We start from the raw sequence: 24,720 nt of genomic DNA, 5'->3' as shown, positions 1-24,720 counted from the left end.
TTTCCAATTGGTATTGAATTTTCTCCCCAAACTTCAAGAATAACTGTAATAAATTAAATGTCACTATGTAAAGTGTAATAAATTATGTTAAACCCTCTGTTCAGAATCTGGAACTCAACTGCCACGAATTAGTCATCTTTTTCCATCAAGTTTAAAAACAACAACCACAAAAATGCATTATTTTTAAGTGGGTATGATTGCAACAGGGAACTGGAAAGTCTTAGCCAAAGTCACCCAGATCAATGAAGTCAATTATGCCTTCAGAAAACTTTTGCTGAATTTTCACAGAAAAATAATTTTACATGAGTTACCCAAATCATGTTCTGACCAAATCCTCAATGTTCAAAAAATTTCAAAGTGTGTTTTAACCTTTCCTCCATTTGTCCTGACCTTTTTGCCACAAAAAGAGCAATGCCACTCTGGAGATGTCTGCAGTAAATTAACAAAGTACTTTACTAGGGTGTGAGTATCAAGAGAAAAGTGATGGAAGTAGAGCAGGCTACCAGTCTACTGGCGCAAAGTGTAACTAATGCAGAAAGGCAGACACTGCAAGTCATTGGCATCCAGCTGTGGATTACAAATGTTGCCTACTGTATAAGCAAATAAAGGACGTTGCAACCATCAAGCCATCATCCACTGCAGCCACAAACTGTGCACCCAGAGGGGATTTAGGATTGAGGAAAGCAGGATACTGGCCCCAGATAGTTAAGATGCAAAGGCATGATTCCAGTGACTCCAAACTCTTACATCTGTGCATATATAGAAGAGCGCTAAATTCATTAACTTGAGATGCCTGGTTTTCTTTAATTAACAGTAATCTTTTGATATTCCTACCACCTTGTTTTTGTTGCAAAAATCCCTACCTTACCTCTACCTGGCCTCTACCTTATCTATTCAGAGCAGTCCCTCAGAGCTATCTGAGGGGCTGTCTTCTGGGCGTAAGTCCTCTGTTTTGTCCACCAAAAGAAACACATAATTCTCAACTTTAAGGTTGTGCTTTTTTTTTCAATCGACAGCCATCTCCACTAAAGGGTTCAGTGACCAGTCTGTCATGAGTAGATAGAGGAGACAATTCCTGTACTCCGCCCCCTCTGTCATGAGTAGATAGAGGAGACAATTCCTGTACTCCGCCCCCTCCAACTTTCAGCTTTCAATTGGAATAACAAGGTAAGAATACAATTATTTGTATGTGTGTGTGATAAGAACACACTTCAATAAAGTTTTCTTTTAAAAATGCAAAAAAAAAATCCACTTTTGCTGAATATTACATCATGTGTTACATGATGGGATTCTCAAAATAAAGTCTCTAAGACCTTTAAGACCTCTTGTAGTGGTTATTCCCCTCACCCCTCCTCCCACACACACTCATTTCTATGGAAACCAGAGCAGAGAGCTTGAGGACCCAAATCCATTCTACCTCCAGGTCACATTTCTGGCCCAGTATCACAAGGCTCTGGCCCACTGTGAAGAGTCAAGGAAAGAAGACCTTTCGTGAGAAAGTCAGGATCCAGGGCAAACCTCCCACCAGGATCAGTCATCTGAAAATGAGTAAAGATAGATTCATTGCCTTAGAAGTTTCCATTTTGCCAAGTGAAAAAGTAATACAGATGAACAGCAGTAGCAACAGTAATTCTGGCCTTCGGGTGCAGACTCCAGGTCAGTCTCTTGGGCACCATTTACTAGCACCCCACTGCTCCAGAGTGAGTGGAACAAACCAGAACTCTGGTCCCTGCCCTCCCTCTGGCGGGTATTAAAGCATTCCACTGAGCACACCTCCTAATCCCCAGTCTTGGCTGGCTGACACATCCTCAATCTACGAATTGTAATTTTGTTCTAAAGTAAGAGAGCTCGGGATTAGTGTCCCAGAGCACAAAATCTGAGTCTGTTCCCTGCATCTGGGTGAATAACCAGCAAGTGTCATTTGATCATTTGACGTGGGCCAGTTCGTGCATCCCTCCCGGTTGAAGAATGACTTCGTGCCCTGTGGGAAGGGCGCAGTGCACCTGGAATTTAGGTGATGCAGATGATGGGGTAAACATGACAATTAGAGTGGAAACAAGAAAGGGAAACTGAAATTTTTGGCAAAGGGAGACATGAGTTTTTGACTTGGTGGAAGAGGCTAGAAAAGGTGAAAGAGAATTTGGGGGTGGGTGGGGGAAGAAAGCAATTAAATATGGTACCACAAAACATTTATACAGGAAATGAAACGTGAAGTAAAACACTATAAATTTTCCCTCCACTAATCTTTAAACCAAATAATTCTCATGAGAGGAAAGGTCTGCTCCTTTGGGTTAATTCTAAAGAAACTTAGCAAGTTGTTTTAATGTCTTCAGAAGCTATCTCAGTGCCTGGATTAATGTCTGTGGCACTTTATTATACCCCAAGTAAAAACATGAGACAAAGCCATTACATGTATTTCCAAGCTTCTGATTTCATTACACTTCCTTTCTGTAAAGTACCGCTTGTTGATAAGATGTAAGGAATAACCAGTTTGTTCTCTCACAAAGGAATATGAGACCCATTCTTCTGGAAATGGCCTGGAGAGGAAAATCTGGTGATGATGCAGTGGGCAGGTGATTTTTTTGTCAGAACAACTTCAAATTGTAGATCATGAGAGTTTGAAAGGAGGGGTACTCAACTGGAGATGAGAATAGATCCAGAGAGGCATATTCACACAGAACTAATTCCAAAGAGACTTTTGAAAACCCAGAGAAGGTTTTGATTAAGTATCCACCTAGCATTACATATTTTTAAGGACCTTTAGAGTCATCATTATCTATGTCTTCTAACATTGTAGTGGCTGAATTAATAATTGTCCTCTGCACTTCCTCTTCATCTCAAATGAGGAAAGGTTGAGTAATTCATCAAAGGTTACTCTAAATGTCAGGAAGAGAAAGATTAGATCCTGGACATTTTAGTCAAGACACACAGACTCTTAATTCTCTTTAGAAGAAAGGAAGGACAGAATGCAACTTCTTCCTGAGTTTGGAGAAAGAACGTTTTCTATGGATTTGAATAGTGCTCTATTCAGACAAATGGTCCCATTTCCATGCATCACCTCTCTCTAAGTGTGCCTTCACCTGGAACCCATGAAAGTTTTGACAGCATATAAATCTCAAGAGTGGTTTGAGTCTTGGCAGACACCTTTAAGAACATGATCTGGTGAAAAGAGAACTGAAACAGAGGGAATACATTTTGGCTGAGGCTTTTGAACAAAGGTTGCTAGTTTACAATGCTGGGAGCCCAGAGCGCGGGGCTTGGGTTTCTAAGGCAAAGCTCAAGATGTGGAACAGAATGTTTTCCTCAGCTCTGATCTTGACCCATGAAGGCAACTTGCTTCCTGGGGCTCTCGAAGGTTCTCAGAAATGTTCATGTTGTACACAGTAGACCAGATCATTGAGATTCTTTCTCTGAAAGAAAAGAAAGCACTTTAAGACCATTTTTGTTTGCTATTTGTTTAATCATATGACAGTTGACCTGGACTTCCCATCACTAAAGAAAGCTGCTGTTTCTTATTCATTTCCCTTTGCAAAGATTTGCTTGCCTATTCAGTTAGACCAAACAAACAATGAGTTCCAGGCAAGTGAAAAAAATACAAATTGATTTTCATATATATTACACTGCTCCTTCCGGTGGGGCAGGCCATTAACTAGACCTATATATACATTTAGTCCACACGACAGCAGAGCCCAGGGCAGCAGATGCTGACTTCTGTTCATCATTTCCCAGGTGAGGAACAAAGGATCATGGTCATTTACACTGTCCATGCCATTTTGGTGGCAGCTGTTGTGTTTCATGCCTTTGTTAGATAAAGTATAGATCCAGAAGAGGGAGGGAGCGAGACCCCGGAAGTCAGGTCATCTCTCAATTCAGTCCTCATAACATTAATGTGGAAATGAGGCTCAATTTGCTTTCTGCTAGTCTTCATCAGCAGAAAAATAATTGCCTTATCCTAAATGAAAAACATGACTTCCTGATTATAGGAGAAGGGAAAAAAAAAGAGCAGGCAGAGAATCAGGTCTTTCATTTGTAGTCATCTGGAGAAAGCATTGTCTCCCCAGAGAGTTGGCAGCTCTGGAGCTGATGGAAAAGAAGCCGAGGCAGTGCACCGGGCGTTTTGCAGGCAGAAATTGTTCAGATGCTTGAAGCTCCTGGTGCACTGCCGGTTGAGGGCGGCGGAGCTTCATCTGTCTTTGCCTGTACTGCGCTTGTGCTTACTAGCTCAGTCGTGTCCGACTCTTTGCGACCCCATGGACTGTAACCCGCCAGGCTCCTGTATCCATGCTGATTCTCCAAGCAAGAACACAGGAGTGGGTTGCCATTCCCTTCTCCAGGAGATCTTACTGACCCAGGGATCAAATCTGGATCTCCTGCATTGCAGGTTCTTTATTGTCTGAGTCACCAGGGAAGCCCAAATCATGTCATCTTTTTAATAGCCACAGAGTATTCCAACCTTGGTTCATTCATTCCCCTGCTGATGGACACACTAGGGACATTGTGCAAACATCTGCAATGAACATCCTTGGACACGTGTTTCCTTGAGCCCTTGCATCAGCTGGGGGATAGGTAAACCAATAATTTAGAATGTTTTGTGCATTTTCCCCTCAAGAAAACCGGTGTTCAAATTCTGGCTTTGATACTTACTAACTGCAAGACCATAGGCACCTTTCTGTGTCTTAGTCTCATCTATGACATGGAAAAGCATGGTGCCTGCCTCACAGTAGGAGAAGGGAATGGTGCATGCAGAGTTCTGAACACAAGTCCTAACATACAGGAAGTCTTCAATAGGTGGCATCTATGATTTTAATCTTTAAACATGTTTTATTCTTATCATTGTTATTCCTTGACTGGGACCACCGGGTCTTCTTTCTGTCCTGCTGTTGACATTGCTACCCGGACTTGCTCTTTCACAATGTCCTTAAAGCCCTGGCATCCTGAGAGCAGAAAAAGAGTGGGGACAAGCCAAGTTAGCCCCCAGCAGGCTCCACAAGTACAGAGGCCCTTCTCCCTTTCTTTCCATTTCCACCTCTGGCCAGAGAGGCAGAGAGCTCACAGATTTCTGCACAGATGCAGCTGCCTTTTGCACCCAGAGGTGACCATGGAAATGGACAAGGCACACTGGAGGGCGTCCATCCCCACAAGAAGATCTTTCTGATGGACGGTGGATCAGATGGCCCTTGGGTGCACACGGATGGCGTCCAGGCTAGAACAGCTATACTCAGGGGAGCAGCAATCCTCCACCCAGCTCCTGTGACTAATGATGGCCCCCCTGGGGGCTCAGATACAAAGAATCCACCTGCAATGCAGAATACCCAGGTTCCATCCCCGGGTCAGGAAGATCCCTTGGAGAAGGGAATGGCAACCCACTCCAGTATTCTTGCCTGGAGAATTCCATGGACATAGGCTATAATCCATGGGGTGGGTAAAGAGTCAGACATGATTAAGCAACTAACACTTTCACTTTCACTCTCTGTATGTCCCAATCTCTATATACTAAGCACTTTCAACATGGATTAACTCATTTACTCCTCATAGCAACGCCAAAAGTTAGGTGCCATTAAAAGCCCCAGTGTCACGATGAGAACACTGAGACCTAGAGAGGTCAAGTCTTAATCGGTGTCAACCATAGTACCAACACTAAGATTTAAACCCAGGCCTTTATGACACCCAAGTCCACACACGCATTGATCATCATGCTGATTTCCCATTTGAGAGCTGTTCTCCTGGGCTGGTGACCCACAAACAGCTGCACATGTCATAGCCCTGGGTGAAGTGCCTGCAAGGTCTTCTCCAAGGGCAATTCCATTGTAGGAAAACTACGCGTGCTCTCCTATTGTCCACGGGAGAAAAATGAAGATTAATAAAGACCTTGGGAGAAATTTTCCAATTCCAAGCAGTGTCTATTCTGTGAGTAATCCTATTTAGAATTGAGCAAAGTAGAATAGTTACTGGAAATAAGGTGAAAAATACTCCCTCTACAGTTTAGAACTCCCTCATAAACAACCATATGAGCAAACCCAGGAACAAGCCACGAATATGAGAGCAGTAATTTGATTTTGTTTATTATCTGTGTTGCATAGGGTGTTATCCTGGCAGCGCTGGGGAGAAACAAGCTAGTAGAAATTATGTGTGGGCTGGTAGAACGTTTGAATTATCTGCATTATTGATTTTACCTCCTGATAGATTCTCTCAGAAGGCTGAATGAATTGATGTGAATTTCAGGTTCTCAGCTACCAGTAAGCAGCTCACCGAAGAATCTGAGAATTGCTGCAGCACACAGAGCAGACAGCAGGTGGTTTCAAAGCACCTCAAATAAGAATAGAAATTTAGGATTTTTTAAAGTGTATTTACTAATAACCTCCATACAGAAAGAACAGTGCTTTTTTTTTTTTTTTGGTCCCTAAAATGTAGGCAGACATTTTAGAGGGAAAAGGCAAGACCTGAAATGATTACAGAATGTTTGAAAAGTAGGTAATGGTGGTGGGGAGCAGGGTAAAGCAAAATTGTCCAAATGTATCTAACCTATTGGACATAGGCTCAGGTGGGCTCTATTTGCTTGAGAGGCTGAGAAGCCTCTTGGGAGGAAGATTTAGGGAAAGTGTGGGTGTGTGTACTCAGTCACTCAGTCATGTCTGACTCTTTGGGACCCCATGGACTGTAACCCACAAGGCTCCTCTGTTCATGAAATTTCCAGGCAAGAAACTGGAATGGGTTGCTATTTCTTCCTTCAAGAGATCTTCCCAACTCAGGGATTGAACCCTCATCTCCTATATCTCCTGAATTGGCAGGGGGATTCTTTACCACTGAGCCACCAGAGAAGCCCTCTATTTCATTTTCAACTTTTTATTTATATTGGAATATAACCGATTAACAATGTTGTGACAATTTCAGGTGGACAGCAAAGGGACTCAGCCATACACACATGTATGTCCATTCTCCCCCAAACTTCCCTCCCATCCAGGCTGCTACATAACATTGAACAGAGTTCCCTGTGCTATACAGGAGGTCCTTGCTGGTTTTCCGTTGTAAATGTAGTACATATGTGAGAGTATTCAGTGTTAACTAAGGATACTGAGACATTGTGTAATCAAGGGTGAGAGGCAGCTCACTTCATTTGAGAACATGAAGGTCACTGGTGAACTTGGTCTGAGTGACATCAGTAAAGGGGTGGACTCAGAGCCAGAGTAGAGGGTTAATGAGCAAGAGAACATAGGCATCTCGTTTTCCTCCTGGAAACCCACAAAAACAATGATAAAGTGATTGTGTTTAACATAAACCCATAAGGATGGTGAGTAAGGGACAGAATAAACTAACAACAAAAATTTGAGAGCTGGAAACCATTTAGATAAGTTTTAACTGATTGAGCAGACTGAAGAAAGCTGACTTTGAAGCCAGCAGTGAAAAAACTTAAAACCAACACAGTTTACATCTTCAAAGTCTTAGGAAGTGGTGGCACCTGGAAAAGTGGGGTAAGGCAAAGGGGCTAGAAACTAGCATTAAAACAAGGACAATTGGTTGAAAGCTGTTGAAAAAGTAAGGCTTCCCATGTGGCTCGGTGCCAAAGAATCCACCTACCGATGCAGTAGACACAGGAGACGTGGGTTCAATCCCTGGGTTGAGAAGATCCCCTGGAGAAGGAAACGGCTATGCATTCCAGTATTCTTGCCTAGAGAATCCCATGGACAAAGGAGCCTGACGGGCTCCAGTCCACAGGGTTGCAAAGAGTCGGACAGGACCAAGCATCACGCACCTGTGGAGCAGTGTCAGGCAACCTCATCTGAATCCCACCTCCACCTCTTACCTGCTCTGGGCCTCAGGCACTGGAATTCTCGGTTGAAAAAGGAATTATATCTGCAGGGTCACCACTGTACCCTGAACAGCCTTTGAACTGCTGCAGAAGCAGGATTCCAAGGGAACAAGGTCCCTGAGAAAATTAGAGGTGTGGAATCTAAACCACAGGGTCAGGGTGGGCTTTGATATGGAAGGGATACCTCCTTCATGGAAATGAGAGGGGAGGAAAAGACAGATGCAGACACAAATAGAATTGTGGGATCAGCCATGACCCTGCTTCTCCTCTTGTCAGGCCTCAACGAGATACCCAGAGCAGAAAAAACAATGCAATACACTGGCCGTTGGCTGAGCAGTAACACATGCACACGCTATAACCAGGCGTGTTCCTTCAACCCTCCTACGGTGTGCAGTGCCAAGCTGCCTGTGCTTGATGGAGTCACTCTCACAATGCATCTGTTACCCTTTTATCTCACAGAAATAAGAACATCTACATTTGAAAATAAAAGGACTTCCACTGCTAATATGTGAATTCAATCCTCTTGTGCCCCATCCCCAATTCCTGCTGTAAAACAACTACATCGTATATAGAAATATATATACATCATATATAGAAGAGCTAATTTGGGTACAGCAGAGGACTGCAGCCCACCAGGCTCCTCTGTCCATGGGATTTTCCAGCAAGGATACTTAAGTGGTTTGCCATTTCCTTCTGCAGGGTATCTTTGCAACCCAGGGATCAAACCCAGGTCTTTTGGACTACAGGCAGATTTTTCACTGACTGAGCTACCAGGGAGTATGGGGGGAGGGGGCAGAGCAAAAATGCAAACAGAAGTGCTGCTTTGAAGTTTTGTAGGTTAAGGAGCGAGGAAGTTGAGGAGGAAAGTGGAAAGTGTCTTGAGGCTAAGAGGAAAAGGGAAAGTGCCTCATTGGGCGACTGGCAATGACAGCAATAGACAAACCAAAGTCGAATGGCTACTACATGCCAGGCAGGGCGAAGTATTACAACAGCCCTATCCGGAGGTATTCATGTTATTATTTCACAGATGAGAAAAATGAGTTCAAAGAGGTGGAATAATTTGTTCAGTATCACACAGCAATAAGTTATGGAGCCAAACTCGAACCCAGGATGGCTCAACGTCATTGGCCATGTCTTAAAAACTTTTCTCTGACATGATTATTTAAGTAGGTGATTTCAAGATTCAAGCTGTATGGCAAAAGCCATCACAATATTGAAAAGTAATCATCCTCCAATTAAATACATACATTAAAAAAAATTTTTTTTAAGTTATTACCGTTCTTACAGAGAGAATTCTTTCTCTCACCATGGCTCCCCTCCTCATAGACAACCAATGTCATTAGACTATGTGTGATATTCCCAGCATAGTTTATGGATTGCATTTTGCTATGTAAGTGATAGATTATACACACTGTTCTGAACCTCACACCTTTCACTTGGGGAGGCGTCCTGTGGATCCCTCCATGGAGGCACAGAGAGAACTTCCCTGCTCTGTTTCCAGCTGCAGTGTTGATTGCTGCTCGGAGGTGCCATGACCTTGTTTACAGTCCCCAGCAATAGACTGAGCCATGTTTCCATTCCTCGAGTAGCTGGAGTGCATTGCTCTGAGCAAACTCCCACTGCCTCTGGAGAGATCTTGAGACTCTCCCTCGACAGTTGGGCTGCTTTAAGCTGCAAGACACATCAGCACTCTCAGGTTGCCTTGTCGAGCAGGGGTTTACTGAGAAAAGAAACAAACAGCCGGAGAAGCAGGAGGCAGAGAAGCCCTGCCCCAGTACCCTCACCCCCATCAGCAGGGAGGTATGCCAGGAGCTACCCTCCCTCTGTCGCCAAGGCCGTCAGTGGTGTTGGGCTCCCTCGGTGCTCCTGAGTCCAGACCTCCACACAGGAGAGGGCAGGGCAGGCTTGGGGAGCTGCTGGCCAGCCAGCTGCCCCAGGAGCATGGCCCACTCCTAGTCCCCCCAGGTGTAGCCAGGGTGATGGGGTCAAGGGGGAGAGGGTGTGAGAGGCCTGTGTATAAGGGTTCGTTTTCTCAGAATGAGGTGCAGACCCCTTGCTCAGAGCAAAAGAGACTGCTGGGTGGTACCCCCTGTCCGGGAACCCCGGAACTGCCCAGGAGACATTTTCTTGGGCTGTAATTCCTGCCAAGTGAGTGTGGCCAGCCTCACCTCCTGCCAAGATCCTCTTGAAGTTATCTTGTTTTTAGGCCCAGGATGATTCAGTCTATAGGGGAAACCTGATCACATGGAACCACTTATAAGGCTTTTAGCTTAAAAAACAATTTCATGAAAAAAAAAAAAATTCACGAACCTTAACTCACCAAAGTCCACTGAGGTAGGCAGTATGGGTTAAATTTCCATTTTACAGATAAGAAAACTGAGGCTTAGAGAGTTGCCTGGGGTCACACAGCCAGTAAATGATGGAGCTGAGACTCAAACCCAGGTCTTCAGACTCCAGCTTGCCTCCTTCTGATTCCTCATCATGACAAGTCTTTTTACCGACCCTCCTCCTTCTCACCTCCCGAATGACAACACTCCCAAGGTTCTCTTTCAGAACCTTCATTTTCCTCTCCCCATACAATCTCAGGTTATTCTCATTTACTTCCTTCTCTTGGGTATGCGTGTGTGAAGTTGCTTCAGTCATATCTGACTTTTTGTGATACGATAGACCATAGCCCACCAGGCTCTTCTGTCCATGGGATTCTCCAGGCAAGATTACTGGAGTGGGTTGCCATTTCCTCCTCCAGGAGGTCTTCCTGACCCAGGGATTAAACCTGCATCTCTTATGTCTCCTGGATTGTCAGGCAGATTCTTTACCACTAGCGCCACCTGGGAAGTCCCTTCCTTCCCTTGGTCTAATTCCAAAAGCTTGATGGCCCCCGGTTTCTCTCTTCAGCCCAGATGTCTCTCTTAAGTTCTATACCTGTACATCCACTCTCCTACTGAACACGGCCATGTGGCTGCCCAAGTCACCTCCAGTGCAGTGCTTCTAAAATGAAACTTATTGTCTTTCTCCTTCAATGGGTCCTCTGTCTCAGGAACTGTAGCTTCCTCTTCTTAAGCATCAACTATGTGCCAGTCACTTTATACTGGCGAGATGGTATCATCCCATTTCACAGGTGAAGAAACCAAGGCTTGAAGTTATGAACTTACTTGCACAAACCATACCACTGAGTAGTTGACAGTGCCAGGATGCAAACTGAGCTCTATTCTGTGTTGCTTCCTCTTTGCTAGGCTGTCTGAGAACTGCAGGGCCAGAGCTGTTCACTCTGTTTGAACAAACCAGGAGTCATGGATCATCCTCCCACCCACTAACCCCTGCTCTCACCCCCCACAGCTGCTTCAGACCCAGGTCTACCTCCTAAATGTTTCTCAGGTCATCATGTCTTCCTTCCAGTCCCATGACACCTCCACTCCCATAATGTGAGTTGCTCAGTCATGCCTGACTCTTTGCAACCCCACGAACTGTAGCCCGCCAGGCTCCACTGTCCACGAAATTCTTCAAGCAAGAATACTGGAGTGGAGTGGGTAGCCATTCCCTTCTCCAGGAGATCTTCCCAACCCAGGGATTGAACCTGGATCTACCACATTATGGGCAGATTCTTTACCATCTGAGCCACCAGGGAAGCCCCTAGGTCAGCACCTAAATGATTTCTGCCCCACTACGGAAATAGCTTGCTAACAACTAGTTTGTCTCTGGGAACACTCCCACTTTAAATTCCCTCGCCCTAAGAATGGGCTTTCTAAAATACACCTCATTATTGCCTTCTTGGGCTTCCCTTTTGACTCAGCTGGTAAGGAATCCTCCTGCAATGCAGGAGACTTAGGTTTGATCCCTGGGTTGGGAAGATCCCCTGGAGAAGAGAAAGGCTACTCCAGTATTCTGGCCTGGAGAATTCCATGGACTGTATAGTCCATGGGGTAGTAAAAGTTGGATACAAGTGAGCTACTTTCACTTTCAACTCCCTGTTGAAATCCCAACTCCCCATTCCTGCCATTGCCTGTCCATCCAGGGTCTCTGCAAATGCCCATGGCCTCACTAATAAAAATGGCTTCATTTCTTGGAGGGTTCCACTAAGCCAATATTCACAACATCCTCATAGCACATTGCACTGGTCCCAGCCATCTAAACTGTATTCCAAAGAACTGCAGAATAATGCTGGTTGAGAGTCATTCATACGCGAAACAGAGAAAGGCTGAAATATGCGGGAACTCTCGATAAGTCTACAGTCATCCATCAAGCCATTGTTTGCCCAATCGAGTGTGTTTATATTGTCTTGGGTGCCATGTAATTTGGTTTTACAATTGGGGAGCCAATTAGACCCAGGATGGTGGGATCTGAGTGTTGCCGAATGATTTATTACTCCACACCTCAGGGAGAAGTGCACTTCATAAACTTTCCAAAAGTGTTCAAGACAGAGCATCATTTGTGCTCTGCAAGCAAAGCATTCTGTTGTTGGATGCACACTAACAGATTAAAGGCTCAGAAAAACCTGGCGTGCAGGAAGTGGAGTGATTTTGTTCTCAGGAATTTTGTCCACAGTTGTTTCTCTGCACATCTATCTAGTAATATCCCCTGAAAGCATTTTTGCCTCCACAGATGTTTGGGGAAGTACTGGAATGCAACGTGGAGGCCCTGGACCTGCTTCGATGTCAGGTTCAAAGTACAAACCTGCTACTGTCTGCCTGGAACAGCTCTAGTTACTCCTGCCGGTCCTTCCAGGTTTGGTTCAGGTGTCACTGCCTCCTAAAAGCCATCACACACACATATACACACATACATATACATATGTGTGACATTTAATCATATGTGACTCCATAACACCCCTCTCTCATAACACCTCTCTGTATTTTCTATTGGTTGATAGACAATTCAGCCCAGACCAGAATCTGAGTAGAAGGTATAGGCTCAGGCATTGGAGGCATCCTGACTACAGCAGCTCCTGCCTCCACTGCTCCAGGTTCAAGTTCAGCAGGAAACCAGGTTCCTCAGCAAGCTCACTAATAAGTCACACGTCCACTCGCTGTGGATGGGGAAACGAGTTCAGGATGTTAGTACATGAGGCCTAGACCACAGGTGCCATCTCTGAGGTTGAGAGGAGGCAACCTCTCAGATAGGGGACGGTTTCTAAGAGAAGAAGGTGGAGGAGGATGGACGGCCAAGGCATGGCCCCAAACCATCCATATATGGCCCAGAGCTTTCTCTTTACTCACTAATCTTCCCTGGCTGACTGTGAAGTCCCCGAAGGTGAACAAAGACTCATGTCATGAAATATTCAAAGCAAGACCCCTATCTTGAAGAAGGGTTTATGGTCTAGTCCAAGTCAGTATTGATACAGAAAAAAAAAATCAATGAACCATAGACAGGTGACAGGACTCAAGTGCCAAATGAGTGACTAGGGTGTTGTCAAAGGAATTTAAAAAAGGGACAGTTGAGGAAGGGGGCCGAGGAAACCCACTCCAGGATTCTTGCTCAGAGACTTCCATGGACAGAGGAGCCTGGCAGGCTACAGTCCATGAGGTCACAAAGAGTCAGATACAATTGAGTGACTGAGCACGCATGCATGTACACGAGGACCCACTATATACCACAGCAAACTCTACTCAATACTCTGTAATGGCCTATTTGGGAAAAGAGTCTAAAAAAGAGTGGATATATGTATAGGTATAATTGATTCACTTTGGTGTACACCTGAAATTAACACATTGTAAACCAACTATTCAATAAAAATTAAAAAAAAAATACATGTCCCTTATGTGAATGCTTATTTATCTACAGTAAAGAGAGTGGGCTCTGTTGACCCTTTTATGCTCAGGAAATGAGGTTCTAAGGTTAACTTATCTAACTATAAGCTCTTTGTTAAAAGAGTAAGATTCAGTATGGTATAAACAGAAAGACAGCTTTAGGGGAAGAAGAGGTGGGATGAATTGAGTAGCAATGAAACATATACATTATCGTAGGTAAAACAGAGAGCTAGTGGGGCTTTGCTATATAGCACTGAGCTCAGCTCGGTTCTCTGTGACAACCTAGAGAGGTGGGATGGGAGAGGTTGGTCAAACTGAGGTTCAAGGAGGGGATATATGTATACTTTTGGCTAATTTCACAATGCTGTGTGGCAGAACCCAACACAACATTTTAAAGCAATTATTCTCCAATTAAAAATCAAAAGATGTTAACCAAAAAAAGAGAAAAACATCTTGACTCTTTCAGGCCACTACTTTTTTAAGCAACTCCTGGTAAAGTTGTTTTTCTCTGTCCCCAGATGAATTCCAGGTCAAGTCCCAGAGCTTTTCCAGTCATTGTATTTATTACTGAATAGTCTCCCTTTGCAGGTACTGGGAAGTCCAGTTCAGTCTACCTCAAGGCTATAACTCCATATCCAAGTTACAACTCAGGCTTGACTCGGGCTAAGAAACTCAAAATAAGGGAGGAGGAACACGGTGGACATCTCCCCCGTTCCTCCCCTGCTCAAATCCCCTTCCGGCCCCTCCAGACTTGGAGCATGGAGAGGGGACAGGGCACTCCAGGAGAGCGCTTGATCAGTGCAGGGCCCCAAAACCAGTGCCTGGGGTGGTGGTAGGGGTGTCCCTCCCATGAGCTTACTCTCTACCTTGGGGAGCTTCTGCAGTCCCGAGGAGATCCCTCTGCGGGGACATATTTGACATTCGTGCTGTTCCTCAAGATGCCCACTTAGCCCCCAGCCTTGGCTTCTGCCGCCCACCCCACCCTGAGTCTCTGCTGGGGTCACATTGCCTTGCAGGTCATCCTTTGGGGCTGAGTCCCTTTCAAGGTAACTCCACGCCAGCGCACTTTTGCAGGTCCTCCCGCCACCATGGAAACTCGCTCCTGAGCCCACATTCCTGAGTTCAGCTCACTGCCATGCACCCCTCTCCTTGTCCCACCACCCTAGGGGGCCACTCCAACCAGGCTCTGCCTCTGTGGCTTGAAATGTGGCTCAGGCATCAGTCCCTTTGTTCCTCCAACTCCAGAGGGTACCTGTTGAGCTCTCTGCAGGCCTTCTGAAGCCTCAGAATTTCACTTGTCTTCCTTCGAGCCATGCCAAGTGGCACAATTGGTTAAGAGCCTGCCTGTCAATGCAGGAGACGTAAGAGACGCTGGTTCCATTTCTAGATTGGAAAGGTCCTCTGGAGAAGGGCATGGCAACCCAGTCCAGTATTCTTGCCTGGGAAATCCCATGGACAGAGGAGCATGGAGGGCTACAGTCCATGGAGTTGCACAGAGTTGAACATGACTGGAGTGACTTAGCACTCTTGTGGGGATGGGGGGGTGGGGTAGAGACAGTCAGAGGTGTGAAGGGAAAAGCACCACCTCCCATTCCTGTACAGCTCTCACCCTTGACAGCACCTCCCCACCTGTCTCTTACTGGGTGCCCCAGCCTTGTCTTAGGTAGTCTCCAAGCAGGTGATGAATTAACGGTCTCAACACTGACTTCACAATATCTTAGTAAGGCCTAGACAGGCAGCTCCATATTTTTGTTTCCCTTTGTTGCAGGGGTTGGGGGCAGCGGGGCAGGTCTCTGATGAAACTCAGAACCTACAGGAGTAGTTAGTTACATCTAAAATCCTGGTACGTGGTTCACAGCAGACTTTCCAATAGTATCTGCTGTTTCCAGCTAACACCCTGAGAGATGGACTGACCAAGCATGTCATGAGCATCTTCTTGTGTTACAGACAGTGAAAGCAGAAATGTGAGTTACATGGCTCCACGCAGAGGGAGGGGAGGCTGAACCCAGCTCCTGTGACTCAATCTGAATGTTCTTTCTGTGACAAGACCCTGAAAAGATGCCCCGAAGGCCCCCTGGGGGCAGTCACCAGCATACTGGTCACTGTAGCCCGCAGCCCAGCCAGAGCAGACCATGATGGCCTTCTCCTCACCCAGCACCTCCAGCCACGTTGGCCTTTTGCCCTTTCTTAGGACGCACGAAGCTCGTTCTCCTGCTAGGCCTCCTGTATTCACTTCCCAGGGCTACCAGAACAAAGTACCACTAACTGGGTGCTGAAACAACTGAGATGTATTCTCTCAGAGTTCTAAAGGCTAGAAGCCTGAATCAGGTTGTCCGCCGGGCTGGTTTGTTCTGGTGCTCTGAGGCTGAACCTGTTGCCTGCTGCTCCTGGGGACAGCTAGAAGTCCTTGGTGTTCCTTGGACTCACAGATGCATCAGTCAGATCTCTGCTGTTACTTTCTTCCCTCCACACCTTCATGGAAGCCCACACTTCACACAGATGGAGGACTTCCCTGGTGGCCCAGTGGTTAAGAATCCACCTGCCAGCTGCCAATGCAGGGGACACGAGTTCAATCCCTGGTCAGGGAATGAAGACCCCACATGCCTTGGAGCAACTAAGCCCATTCTCCATAACCACTGAGCCCGCATTCTAGAGCCACAGGTCACAACCACCGAGTCCAGGCACTGTAGAGCCTGTGTTCCACAGCAAGAGAAGCCACCGCACTGAGAAGCCCAGGCACTGCAGCTAGAGAGTAGCCCCTCTAGCTCACTGCAACGAAAGAAAGCCCAAGGAGCCCCAAAGACTCAGCACAGTGACCCTCTCCACAAAATTTTTTAATTAAAAAAAAAAGACAGATGGAAATTTGATGAATGCACAAAGGCCTCTAATAATCTCTCTGAAAGCATTAGTTGCTCAGCCGTGTCTGACTCTTTGTGACCTCATAGACTGTAGCCCACCAGGCTCCTCTGTCCATGGGATTTCCCAGGTAAGTTTACTGGAGTGGGTTTCCATTTCCTTCTCCAGGGGATCTTCCTGACCCAGGGATCAAACCCAGTCTCCTGCACTGCAGCAGATTCCTTACTGTCTGAGCCACCAGAGAAGCCCAGATATCAGAATGGGATCCTAGAGATATTGTCCGGCTTCACGATGTCTATTTAAATCACTGAATTACCATTCTGGCCCATCTTCTTCTGCCCGACCCTTGACTGAGGCTGGTAACCCGGTCAGAGAAGGACGACGTCCCTGCCTTCACCTAGCAGGAGTGATGGCTTGAGTGACCAAGAGTGGGTTTTCTCTCTACATTAAATAAACACTAACAAGAGTTAGGTGATCCCCCTCACCCTACACTACCTTGTTCAGAGAAAGGATCTGACTTCACCAGACATAAAACCTGACAGGTATTTCTCGCGAATGAATCAGTGGGGAGGAGCTGAAGCGACTTAGTTTTTTATCTAAAGAAATGTAATATTTAAAGAAAGAGTTCGCTATCCCCCCTCTTTGGGGAAGGGAGCCCTTAATTTTCCCATCAACTCTGACACATGTGAATCACAGCACTTTCAGTCCTATAAAAGCCTCATGATTCATCAACAACCCTTCTAGCTGTGGGCTGCGCTTTATTCTGACAGGGCAGGCTTTCCCCAGAGAAGGGATCTGGGAACACACCCCTCCCTCCCAGCTGAGCGTCATTGCGAGCCAGGCCCCTGTTTACTTCTCAGAGACTGGAGACTAGGATAACATTAATGCCCTTGTAAGCCTGTGACATATTCAGAGGGCCCTGCAGGAGGGCCGTGCTCCCATCTTCATAGGGACCAGGTCACCTTGACTGATTCAGAAAACTGCATCTTTTTAAATTTCAAATTTTGTGCATAAAAGGGAAAATGATTTTTCCCTGAAGAAACCTGACTGAAGTGTATGTTATATATAATTCAGTTCAGTTCAGTCAGTCAGTCATGTCCGACTCTTTGCGATCCCATGGACTGCAGCATGCCAGGCTTCCCTGTCCATCACCAGTTACTGGAACTTGCTCAAACTCAGGTCCATCAAGTCAGTGATGCCATCCAACTGTCTCATCCTCTGTCAACCCCTTCTGCTCCTGCCTTCAATCTTTCCCAGCATCAGGATCTTTTCCAATGCCTATTTTAGTTCCATACAGTCAAAGCTATGGTTTTTCCAGTAGTCATATATGGATGTGAGAGTTGGACCATAAAGAAAGCTGAGAACCAAAGAACTGATGCTTTTGAATTGTGGTTTGGAGAAGACTCTTGAGAGTTCCTAGGACAGCAAGGAGATCAAACCAGTCAATCCTAAAGTAAATCAGCCCTGAATATTCATTGGAAGGAATGAACATTTTCAGCCACGTGATGGGAAGAACTGATTCCCTGGAAAAGACCCTGATGCTGGGAAAGATTGAAGGCAAGTGGAGAAGGGGACGACAGAGGAGATGGCTGGATGGCATCACCAACTTGATAGACATGAGTTTGGGCAAACTCTGGGAGATGGACAGGGAAGCCTGGCATGCTGCAGTCCATGGGGTCGCAAAGAGTCGGACACAATTTAGCAACTGTACTGAACTGATTTTAGGTATTCGGGTTATTTTGATAAATGGATACACTTGTGCAACCACCATCCTAATCAAGACATAAAACATATCCACCATCACCCAAAGTTCCCTCATTCTCATCTGCAGTCAATCTTATCTACTTCCATCCAGGCAACCACTGAGATGCTTTCTCTCACTATAGATTAGTTTGGCTTATTATAGAATTTCACCTAAGTGAAAAGCATATAGTGTTTTTGGGGCTATGTTTCTGAGACTCACTAAGGACTCACATGTATCATTTATTTATTCTAATGGCTCAGCAGGACTCCTTGTACAGAAAGATCACAATTGTCTTCTCTACTCACCTGTGGATAGGCGTTTGGGTTGTGTCCAGGTTTTGGTTCTCATGAATAAAACTGCTACAAACAGGGATGTACAAGTCATTCCATGGAAATATGCACTCATTTCTCTCACACACTTACCTAGAAGAGGATCAAACTGCTTTTTTTTTTTTTTAAGAATTCATCAAACATGATGAAGCAGACCATGATCAGGAACTTGGGGGAAAATTTGAATATTGCAAGTGACTATAAAAGAAATTATATAAGAGTGCAATACAGTGACAATCCAAACAATGTGGGCTTCTAGGGATGGGTGATATGGCAGTGGAGAGTCCTGGAGTCCAGGAATTTAACAATCCCTTGTTTCTCTCCAGTTGTCATGAGCCTGGACAAGTCTCTTACCTTCTGAAACCACCACAAATGAATATCTGATCCTTCACTGAGCTTTAAGATCATCCCTTGGAAAATGTTAGCTCAATTGAGAGAACTTCAGCTATAAAAAGCCAAGCAGTGTAGACTGTACTTAGAAATATGGACTTAATTCAGGAGGTCAGGCACATACCACATATATGGTAGGTACTCTTTGGGGAAGTATGAAAGTGAGAGCATTAGCCAATCAGTGGTGCCCAACTCCTGGTGACGCCATGCAATCCAGCCTGCCAGGCTCCTCTTGTTCATGGGATTCTCCAGCCAACAATACTGGAATGGGTAGCCATTCCCTTCTCCAGGAAAGCTTCCCCACCCAGAGACCAAATCTGGGTCTCCCACATTGCAGGCAGATTCTTTATCATCTGAGCCACCAGGGAAGTTAAAGGCAAAATCTTCTCCCAACCCAGAAATTCTCTTCCCAAATGTAGTAGAGAACAAAATTGGTTTTGTTATTGAATAAGCACTGAACCACAATGTGAGGCACTGCACAGACAATCCATCAAGAATTACAGAAGCAGAAAGAAATCTCACCCTTTTAGAGAGCCATGCAGATGCAACCCATTACATACAGGTTCTCAGGATAAACCCCACTAGTCCTGAAGTCAGGGGACTTGCCAGCACCACCGGTCACACACAGCTCATCCTAACTTTACCTGGTAATTGGGGTAACCATCTGTGTAACCTACATGACTTTATCCAAAGGAAAAACAAACTTATACTTCATGACAGGAGGGTGTTTTGCAACTCACCTATGCTGGGAGACAGGTGTCATCTCCCTTGGCATTCACATTTCAAAGAGGTGCCTGATGAAGACATCCCTGGGTCATAAAAGGGACAAAATGCCAATCTAGTCTTCAAAAGGATTTAGGTCTTTCAAAGAAGAGAGCAGATCCTGACAATGACAAGTTTTCTGAAGTCAGTGCTCAAAGTAAAAGAGGGAAATCTCTTCCATTATTTTTAAACAGGGGGGATGGAACCTCTTACTTTAATCAGCATTTGTCCTGACAGTACCCAGTGAATATTTGTTCCTTACAATCATGCATCTCCCAGTTCAGAGCCTCAGAGTCTGGGGTGAGCGAGGTGAGGGATGAACCCAAGACTCCCACCCCTGCACCCAACTCCTGCGACAGCCTCCGTGCTGAGTGTTCGCTTTGGTTCCCATCTTTTCCATCTCCAGCTCATTTTTATTCTTGAGGTTGGTCTCTTCTAAGAAACCACCCTCCTTTTTCCTCCTGCTGCTAGCTTGAGAGTCTCTGACATCCTTCCAAAGCCCCAGCAAAATCCTTGACTGGCCCCTTGCCTCCAGAGGCCCCGGGGTCACCAGAGGTGACCAGGATACTGGCCAGCGTCACCAGGACACTGAGACTGGGCACGTTTTGGGGTCCATGAGTCCATCTCTGTGCTGGTCATGGAGAAACTCACAAGCTGCAAACCTGGCCATGACCTGCGTCCTCTTTCCCAAGCCGATCCCCCTATTGTTCTGTCTGAAAGACATCTGTAAGCTGCCCCCATCCAATTACTGCAGTTTCTTTCTCTCTAAAATACTACCAATTTCTAACCGAAATTGGGTGGCCTCCCTTTCTAATTAACTCAAGTGCCCTCCTCTCTGATGGTAGCAACTATAATTACAACTCACTTCACTCTGAAAAGTCTGTTTAAAACTGGGGAACGTACAAGGTGACCTTTTTATCACCCCTTGTTTATCTGGGCTTGGTACTGGGGGGAGGAGACAAGGACGTTGCTTTCCCGCCTCGTCTCAGAGAGCTGCATCATGATGTACGTACGTGTAGCGCTGCCTGCGTTTCAGGCCCGCAGAGAGTAGCTGACTCAGTGGGTGCAGGACCAGAGAGTTTGTGTTCCGTGGCAGAAGGAGCAGGAGGAGGAAGACGGTTGATACTGTCATTATTTAAAATCACTTCCGCCCACTGGGCTGAGTCACTAGAACGTCACTGCCTGGGATTTTGCATCAGTCTCAAAAATATACCTTTGCAGAGCTTTCCAAGCTCAGAAGCATACCCGTTCCCTCACTCAGGCCCCTTAAAAGGAAGCTGTGTGGATCCTGCGCACGGCTACTCTCTGTCAAGGGCCTCAGCTCTCCCCCTGCATCTTCCTGATGCAGCACATCTTCCTGCACGTGTGTGCTGCACATTTACATGCCAACCTGAGCTCAGAGGGAGGTGGTGCCATCTCCCTCCACCCCACTTCCACACTCAAGACAATGAAGATTTCAGGAGCCAGAGAGCAGCCTGCGCTGAAATCCAGGTTTCCGGCCTCCTGGTCTAACCCTGAACCAATAAGAGAGGAAAAGGAGCTTTGGGTCTGAAAACATGGACCACCCTCCTCCCAACATGCGCCTACAGTGGCCAAGTGAACAGAGACAAAACTCCACTTTGGCTGAAATGATTTGAACACTTGACATGTGGTTTCAGATTTCAAAGCAAATGAGACCATTTCCTATTTCTCTTTCTACCCCAGACTATGAATATTCTCTCCCTGTCCCTCCAAGTCCAGAACAAGAGACTTCCTATAAAGGCTTGGCTGGTTTCCAGGATACTCGTGACTATTCACAAGGAAAAGAAGGATTTCCCAGCAGTAAGTTCTAGTGGTTCTCAGACAGCAAACCTGGGAAGGAGCCCTGTGTGACTTTGGACTGCTGACCATGACTCCATCTATGGTTACTTACAGTTATGATTATCTACCTGCAATGGAGGAGACTCAGGTTTGATCCCTGGGTTGGGAAGATCCCCTGAGTAAGGGAATGACTATCCACTCCAGTATTCTTTATTTTTTTTGACTAACACTTTTTTATTAACTAATTTTTTTATTGAAGGATAATTGCTTTACAGAATTTTGTTTTCTGTCAAACCTCAACATGAATCAGCCATAGGTACACATATATCCCCTCCCTTTTGAACCTCCTCCCCATCTCTCTCCCCATCCCACCCCTCTAGGTTGATCCAGAGCCCCTGTTTGAATTTCCTGAGACATACAGCAAATTCCTATTGGCTATCTATTTTACGTATGGAGATGGCTGGATGGCATCACTAACTCAATGGACATGAGTCTGAGTGAACTCCAGTTGGTGATGGATAGGGAGGCCTGGCGTGCTGCAATTCATGGGGTCGCAAAGAGTCGGACACAACTGAGTGACTGAACTGAACTGAATTGAATCTAAGTTTCCATGTTACTCTTTCCATACATCTCACCATCTCCTCCCCTCTCCCCCCCCTCCCCATGTCCGTAAGTCTATTTTCTATGTCTGTTTCTCCATTGCTGCCCTGTAAGTAAATTCTTCAGTACCATTTTTCTAGATTCCGTATATGTGCGTTAGAAGATGATATTTATCCTTCTCTGACTCACTTCACTCTGTATAATAGGTTCTAGATTCATCCACCTCATTAGGACTGACTCAAAAGCATTCCATTTTATGGCTGAGTAATATTCCATTGTGTATATGTACCACAACTTATTTATCCATTCATCTGTTGATGGACACCTAGGTTGCTTCAATGTCTAGCTATTGAAAATAGCACTGCAATGAACAATGGGATACATGTGTCTTTTTCAATTTTGGTTCCTCAGGGTATATGCCTAGGAGTGGGATTGCTGGGTCAAATGGTGGTTTTATTCCTAGTTTTTTAAGGAATCTCTATACTGTCTTCCATAGTGGCTTTATCAATTTACATTCCCACCAACAGTGCAAGAACTTTCCCTTTTCTCCACACCTTTTCCAGCATTTATTTTTTGTAGATGTTTTGATGATGCCATTCTGACTGGTGTGAGGTGACATCTCATTGTGGTTTTGTTTTGATTTGCATTTCTCTAATAATGAGCAATGTTGAGCATCTTTTCATGTGTTTATTAGCCATCTGTATGTCTTCTTTTGAGAAATGTCTGTTTAGGTCTTTTTCCCACTTTTTGATTAAGTTGTTAGTTTTTCAGGTATTGAGTTCTATGAGCTGCTTGTATATTTTAGAAATTAATCCTTTGTCAGTTGTTTCATTTGCTATTATTTTCTCCCATTCTGAGGGTTGTCTTTTCACCTTGCTTATGATATTTGCTGTGCAAAAGTTTTTAAGTTAAAAGCTTTTAAGTTTAATCAGGTCCCACTTGTTCACTTTTGTTTTTATTTCCATTACTCTAGGAGGTGGGTCATAGAGGATCTTGCTTTGATTTATGTCATCGAGTGTTTTGCCTATGTTTTCCTCTAAGAGTTTTATAGTTTCTGGTCTTACATTTAGGTCTTTAATCCATTTTGAGTTTATCTTTGTGTATGGTGTTAGGAAGTGTTCTAATTTCATTCTTCTACATGTACCTGTCCAGTTTTCCCAGCACCATTTATTGAAGAGGCTATCTTTGCCCCATTGTATATTCTTGCCTCCTTTGTCAAAAATAAGGTACCCACAGGTACATGGGTTTATTTATGGGCTTTCTATCTTGTTCCATTGGTCTATATCTCTGTTTTTGTGCCCGTACCATACTGTCTTGATGACTGTAGCTTTGTGGTATAATCTGAAGTCTGGAAGCTTGATTCCTCCAGCTCCATTCTACTTTCTCAAGACTGCTTTGGCTATTCAGAGTCTTTTGTGTTTGCATATGAATTATGAAATTTTTTGTCCTAGTTCTGTGAAAAATGCTATTGGTAATTTGATAGGGATTACATTGAATCTGTAGATTGCATTTGGTAGTACAGTCATTTTCACAATATTGATCCTTCCTGCCCAGGAACATGGAATATCTCTCCATCTGTTTATATTGTCTTTGATTTCTTTCATCAGTGTCTTATAATTTTCTGTGTACAGTTCTTTTGTCTCCTTAGGTAAGTTTCTCCCTAGATATTTTATTCTTTTTGTTGCGATGGTGAATGGGATTGATTCCTTAATTTCTTTTTCTGATTTTTCATTGTTAGTATACAGAAATGCAAGTGTATTGTGCACTGATTTTGTGTATTGATTTTGAATCCTACAACTTTGATAAATTCACTGATTAGCTCTAGTAATTTTCTGATACTATCTCTAGGGTTTTCTGTGTACAGTATCATGTCATCTGCAAACAGTGAAAGCCTTACTTCTTCTTTTCTGATTCGGATTCCTTTTACTTCTTTTTCTTCTCTGATTGCTGTAGCTAGGACTTTCAGAACTATGTTGAATAATAGTGATGAAAGTGGACACCCTTGTCTTGTTCCTAATCTTAGGGGGAATGCTTTCAGTTTTTCACCATTGAGAATGTTTGTCATAGATTTATCATATATGGCCTTCACTAGGTTAAGGTAGGTTCCTTCTATGCCAATTTTTTGAAGAGTTTTCATCATAAATGTGTGCTGAATCTTGTCAAAGGCTTTTTCTGCATCTATTGAGATTATTATATGGTTTCTATCTTTCAATTTGTCAATATGGTGTATCACATTGATTGATTTGCATATATTGAAGAATCCTTGAATTCCTGGAATAAACCCAACTTGATCACGGTGTATGAATTTTTTGATGTGTTGCTGAGTTTTGTTTGCTAAAATTTTGTTCAGGATTTTTGCATTTATGTTCACCAGTGATAATGGCCTGTAGTTTTCCTTTTTTGTGTTGTCTTTGTCTGGTTTTGGTATCAGGGTGATGGTGGCCTTGTAGAATGAGTTTGGAAATATTCCTTCCTCTGCAATTTTTGGAAAGAGTTTTAGAAGGATAGGCATTAGCTCTTCTCTAAATGTTTGATAGAATTCTCCTGTGAAGCCACCTGGTCCTGGGTTTTTGTTTTTTGGGGGAGATTTTTGATCACAGCTTCAATTTCAGTGCTTGTAATTGGGTTGTTCATAATTTCTATTTTTTCCTGGTTCAGTCTTGGAAGATTGAACTTTTCTAGGAATCT

The 24,720-nt window shown here is 44.6% G+C and overlaps 1 long non-coding RNA gene across 1 annotated transcript; it reads right to left on the bottom strand.

Moving 5' to 3' along the window:
- Positions 1 to 3,125: 3,125 nt before the first annotated feature.
- On the bottom strand, positions 3,126 to 21,180 carry LOC147359169 (uncharacterized). Its single transcript, XR_015140181.1, has 3 exons — positions 20,646 to 21,180; positions 19,611 to 19,753; positions 3,126 to 3,410 (listed from the first exon to the last, which is right to left on the bottom strand). It is a non-coding gene; the product is annotated as an uncharacterized LOC147359169 (long non-coding RNA).
- Positions 21,181 to 24,720: the final 3,540 nt, after the last annotated feature.

Source organism: Bos grunniens, chromosome 14, assembly GCF_055505025.1.
Source record: "Bos grunniens cultivar Pamir isolate PY7600 chromosome 14, Bosgru_T2T1.0, whole genome shotgun sequence".
Lineage (NCBI taxonomy): Eukaryota > Metazoa > Chordata > Mammalia > Artiodactyla > Bovidae > Bos > Bos grunniens.
This window is presented reverse-complemented; position numbering and strand designations above follow the sequence as displayed.